The sequence below is a fragment of the Malus domestica genome, chromosome 15 (assembly GCF_042453785.1).
Source record: "Malus domestica chromosome 15, GDT2T_hap1".
Classification (NCBI taxonomy): Eukaryota; Viridiplantae; Streptophyta; class Magnoliopsida; order Rosales; family Rosaceae; genus Malus; species Malus domestica.
In genome coordinates this window covers 27,647,757-27,654,075 of record NC_091675.1, presented here as the reverse complement: position 1 = coordinate 27,654,075, position 6,319 = coordinate 27,647,757, and the positions used below count along the sequence as shown (strand labels likewise).

The 6,319-nt window shown below is 39.6% G+C and overlaps 1 pseudogene; it reads right to left on the bottom strand.

Moving 5' to 3' along the window:
* LOC108169567 (U4/U6 small nuclear ribonucleoprotein Prp31 homolog) lies at window positions 1–3,095 on the bottom strand (annotated as a pseudogene).
* Window positions 3,096–6,319: the final 3,224 nt, after the last annotated feature.

Sequence of the window (6,319 nt, the reverse complement as noted above, 5' to 3'; positions counted from 1 at the left end):
TTGCAGACTGAAATATGAATAAACATTTTTCTGAGTTCTGAGAGAAACGTTACCAATTAATCCAAGAACTTTGTAATGCACAAAAAATAGGCGGGTCAAGGGGAAGAAAGTACAGATGAGTTATTCCCGAAAGCACGTATCACAGCTTGAATTAGTACGTCTTCTGAAAAACAAAATATTTTGATCTCTGAAGTAACATCCTCCACCTTTTACCATCCACCGAAGGTCAGTAACTACTATATCACAACGAGCAAACACGACTTCATCTAGTAAAATCATTTACACATTTTGGCTACAGCGTTCACGGTATTGGCAACCAGGGAATTCTCCCGGATACATGAAAACTTCCTTTGTATGGATCTGGATCAGATCCTCCCAGTTCTTGAAAATGTTCCCGTCTCAGAGAAGTAGGCGCTTTGAGCTCCACCGCCAAGCTGGTGTGCATGAGCCTGTGGATTCGAGAGCTCAATCCCCTGCATAAAAATGATGATTGTTAAGAGAATGAATTTCCGAAAAACTTTCTATGGCACTTAAGCTTGGAAACCAATGTATTTGTAAATAAGAGAGAGAACTCAAGTGCAAGGTAAGAAGTGACGTCAACCTGCACAGGCGTACACGCTAAACTTGAAATTAGTCCCGATGTAGCACCGCTGCTTCCGTAAAGCTTTTCCTTGAACCTGACAAGAATAGGCAGCTCATGATATCAATGAAGGTCTATCCCAACTTTGACCGATCAATGGTATAAATCAGCACAACTCAATTATAAATGATAGGATTTCCTAGTATGGTCCGGAGTAGTCTATACACTAGGATTTTTGGCCGTTATATCCTTGGTCAAGTCAAGGATCCAACGATTGAGATATAACGGCCAAAAAAGAGCAATGTAGAATTTTCACATAAATGACACTCTGCATTAAGATTGACAATGGTTCACTTGGAAACAAAAAGAAAAACCATAACTACAGGAAACAAGGAAAAGGTTACTTCTTAGCAACTTTTGCGGCAAGTTTTCTCTGACCCATTGATACACGCAGCTTGCCGCTCCCAGCCTGACCAAGCATTCCATAACCTTCACCCAGTCCATCCCCTATTAAATATCAAGGAAGACAATAAAATGAGAATTAAGATAGTCTTTCGTGTAAATGGAAACGGGGCTCACATCGGAACCATCTTAATGAACAATTGTGCTCCTCATACTGTAAGATGTGTAAGAATGTAAATGATACTGTAGGTGAGGTGATCTCCTTTCCCTCCTTTTTTGGCCATTTAGATTTGAATGTACCAATCTAAAATTCAAAATTTACTAACATAAGAGAAAATTACCTAAGGAACTCTCTTCTGGTATACCAAATTGTATCCTGTTTGCCAGTTTCCTCATGTCCGTTATCGCATACCTGTAGAAGTAAATTTCAGTTTGTGAATCAGGAATAACTGAAAAAAAGTATAAAACATCAGAAACAATATACTACCTTTCCTTCATCTTTCTTAGTTAACCACCACCTCTCTTCTTTTTAGGTTCAGAATCAGGAACCGGAAGTGGTTTAGGTTGCTTCGCAGGAGGAGGCTCCTGCCATTTCTCAATTTTCTTACGAATCTCCTCCTGAAATGCCCTTCCAGTGTTCCCAGATGGATCTCCTCTTGTGGAATCCACCCGTGCTGTAAGTGTTGATTTTGCACCCAAGAGCCGACAAGCACGCATCCTCAACGAAGGGGGTGTGGATTAAAAATTTTCTGTTTGCTCAACATAACCAACACGGGAGTGTGATGTTGCAGTGGAAAATCCGGCAAGGTTGTTTCTCTTAGCACCAAGAAGCTGAACATTACAAGGTGGCATCTTAGCTAAGGATGCGAGGCCCCCAGCTGTCCCCATAAGTTTTGCCGCAACAGCACTACCAATGATAGCAGAAAGATTCGGTGCAATAAAACCCATTCTACTTTCAACGAAATCAAGCACCATCTTCTTTGCTGAATCAAGAGCAAGGGCTCGATCGCATGCCTCAACTGTTTTTACAAGGACTTCCTCTAGAAGTGGCTTGCCACTTGTAGTTGATGCTGTGACTGACACAACCATAATAATTGCTGAAGGTAAAAAACCCCTCCAGATCAACAAAGGTTGCGTCCATTTCATTTCCAATTTTCTTAACAACTCAAGCATAATCAATTGGATGATGCACAAGTGATTCCAGCTCTGGAAATTTTGGGCGATACTTGTCCCGAATAAAATTATGGATGATTACAATTTCATTCTCAATGTCAACAGACAAAGCATTACAGTCCACAATCAGCTGGTCTTCTGGATCATCTTCCAAAACTATTCCATGATTTGCATATCAGAACCCTTCTCCAGTGCACCTTCCACTTTCTGCAATTTAAACACCGTATTTCCATTACATGCCAATATGCCAGTATAAAAAATAGAAAAAAAGGGTGGGGAAACACAGAAGAGTACTGAACGACAACCTAAAGACTAGAAAGGACAAAACTATGTTGAAACTTAAGTACATGAGATATACAAAACACATGTATTAGTATGATGAAAAATTTAAAATACTAAGCCCATTAAGTTACTCCCACCACGCATCAAAGAAAATGATAAGAAACAAGAAGCTATGGATAAAGTGAAACAATTAAGCAATAAAGCTTGTACACAAATAACTCATAAGATTTCAATACCAATAACGCATGAAGAAAATAACGCATTCATATATAACAAACCTGTATTATATCTGTATATCTTTGTGATTTCTGCAATTTTGAAACACTGTCCAGATCATCATAATTAAGTGTTTCTAAATCAGCCAAGTCCCCATCAACATCTTCTTCCATAATTCCAGCGTCAACATCATCTTCAAACTGAAAAAAAAAATAAAAAATTATGTGATGACTTCTAGTGCAGAGGTTGAGATAGATATGAATTTTGAACATCTCACGGTCTAGCCTCTATGGTCATTATTTTCTCATATGAAAGACAGAATTTACTCACAATAATATCGGCTTCATTGTCTGATAGTTCATCAAGGTCAGCAAGAAATGAATCCGCAAGTGTCGCCCGCAATTACCCCATAAATGTGTCAAATTATGTAGCTTCCTCCACACACAATGATAGGACCACTTCACAAATTGATAATCAAGTAGATTTTAGTGCAACTGAGAAACCATTAACATTAGCAATGACTACAAAAACAAACAAACAAATAAATAACCGACCATTCTTTCAGGATCAAGCCCCGCAAGCTTCCAACAATGGGTGCGTAGTCAATCTGAAAATCCAAACTCAGCACTTCAAAAGCTTCTACAGATGTACTGAAAACTCTTAACGAATTACAAAAATAATGGGACGGGAGACAGCAAAAGCCGACAGTACAGTGAAAGGAAATTTTATGCACTAAATGAAAACTCTATTCCATAAAATTTTATGCACTTGGTGCGATGGCAAGTGCCTTTGCCCATGAGCGGTAGGTCTCGGGTTCGAGACTTGGGAGCAGCCTCTCCATAAATGGGGGTAAGGCTAGCCGACATTTACCTCTCCCAGACCCTGCTTAAAGCGGGAGCCTTGTGCACTGGGTACGACCTAAATGAAAACTCTATTCCAGTGGTTTAGTGACACACCTCGACCTAGATCGAGGCATGCTGGCCGTCATGTGAGGGTGACGTAGTCATGTGCACAGTGCGGAAGCAATAGAGATATAAGGAATTACGAATAAACAAAAACAAAATCAACTATAGTACTAGTTAAGATAAGGTGCAAGTGCGAGATTAAGTGTGAAATACACAACCAGATCATAACATTCTAGATGCAGTCAAGCATGACAAGTACTAATTATACAACACCTAAGGATGATCCTACATGGTGATGTTCTGTCAGAACCCCGGTCAGAATCCTCGTGATCCACCAAGCACTTCTACTTAAAACCTGGAGGGGCGTAAAACAGAAAGTGTGAGTGGGCAAAAACAAAGTTGTTCAAAATCATTTCATTTCTCAAAAGTTCTAACCCCTCACCATAAAACTTGTATAATTTTCCCATAAAAATAGAATATATACATATCTCAAAACCATGCTCAGAAAACGATATTCATAAGTATGCTATGCCAAAGTATCTCAATGCAATGCTATAGGCAAACCAGCAAAATATAAAAATATCAAATATCGCATTAGCCAAAGCTTTCTAACTCAAACTGCACTGCTGAGTATATAGCTCATAACCAATCTCAATCATATCAAATCAAATTCTGCACATGAGTCGGAACCACCTACACTGGTCTGCATGACAAGACTAGGTGTAAAGTAAATATGCTTTAGTGGTACGATCACGTGAAGGCTGTGCGAATGATTGCGGGTCACCTACGAGTCGAAACCACCTAAAGTGGTATGTATGACAAGCCTGTGCACCTAACTTGGATCCAAGGTGAGCATATAGTGCGGGAGGTGAACATCACGTAAAGGACTGTGCCTTAATTCTGGGCAGGAGCACTAACACCGAGGTGCAGGTTTATGAGCTCTCAATACATTACAACATATCTCACATAACCGAAACAATCCCATACATTTGATTTATGAACTTACCTGACACTTACCTGTGCATCCGCAATACCAATCATGAATGTATGCAACTACTAATGGGGTATTTGAATATACCACCATGATCTACTCAACCTCAGGAACATCCTCATATTTTTAGAAAAATTTTCTGACATCCCACGCATGGCCAACCCTAATGGAATCCTTAATCGCCGTTAGGGAATATTCTGCTAAAAATTAGAATATTCCGTTAAAACTAACCTGACCGTTAGTTGCCGTTAGGAATATTTCGTTAGTATCAACGAAATATTCTCCTTTTTTCTCCGACGAATTGCCGGTTGCCATCGCCGGAAACTGGAAATTCGAAAAACGTTAATATCTTCTTCATTTTTCAACCAAATTTCACAAATTTTATACCAAAATGAAGCTTAAGACAAGTAGAACAAAACCTTACCTTTCAAAAGTCCTAAAACCAACGGAACTTGTCGGAAAATCCCTCGATAATCCGGCTAAACCTGCAACTCGTCGAAATTCAACTTCCTAACGTCCAAATCATTTCATTTTTCTTCTCCGAGCTTCGTGAAGACGATCTAAAGCTTTCTATAACCTCAAAACTCTCAGAAAACTACACATTTACGTGTGCATGAACAGTGCTCAAATCGGAGATTATGGTTTCTCAGGTTTTTTGAGGTTTCACGTCCAAATAATAGTATCAATGGGTTCCTAGGCTCGCAAGGAACTTGAAAATGGTCTCCATAACCTTGATCCGTGAAGAAATGGTTTGGTTAAGGTTCGTCCGTACGTATGGTACGAAAATGGAGAAAAACCGAAAGGGAAGAGAGAGAAATAGAGGGTTAACGAGAGAGAGAGAGTGTGAGTGTGTGTGGTCCTGATCCCCTTACAACCAACCAAAACAATTAGAACCTTTAGTCCTAATTTGGTCCAAAAGGTTAGGAAGAAAATAATTTGGTCCACAGCACAACTTAAGCCACATAACACCACAAACATCTAGGGGTATTTTAGGCAATTCACACCATCGAAAATTATATTTCGGGACAGGCTGTCACAACCTACCCCCTTAAGAAAATTTCATCCTCGAAATTCAAACAATAAATACAATCCACTAATAATCATAAAACAATCTTGGATACATATCTCTCATCCGGTCTTTTGTCTCCCAAGTAGCTTCTTCCACTGAGTGATTTCTCCACAAAACTTTCACCAAATGCACTGTCTTATTTCTCATAACCTTATCCTTCCAATCCAAAATAGTCACTCGCTCCTCATCATAAGTCAAATCCGAATTAATTTCCAGCGGTTGAAGAGGTATCACATGAGAAGGATCTGAGACATAATGACGCAGCATAGAGACATGAAAAACATTGTGCACTTTGGATAACTCTGGAGGCAACTCAAGCCTATAAGCAACCTCACCAACTCATTCGGTGATCATAGACAATCCAATGTACCTAGGACTCAGCTTGTCTTTCTTTCCAAACCGCACAACACATTTCGTTGGTGATAGCTTCAAAAATACCCAATCACCTACATTATACACCTGGTCAGTGGCATGTCTGTTTGCTAGACTTTTCTATCGATCCTGGGCTGCTTTCAGGTTAGACTTAATCACCTGAATATTCTGAGTAGTCTCCTTCACTATCTCAGGACCCACCAAAACTCTTTCACCAACCTCTGACCAACATAAATGGGTGCGACAAGATCTACCATAAAGAGCCTCGAAAGGTGACATACCAATACTGGAATGAAAGCAGTTGTTGTAGCCAAATTCCATCAAATCCA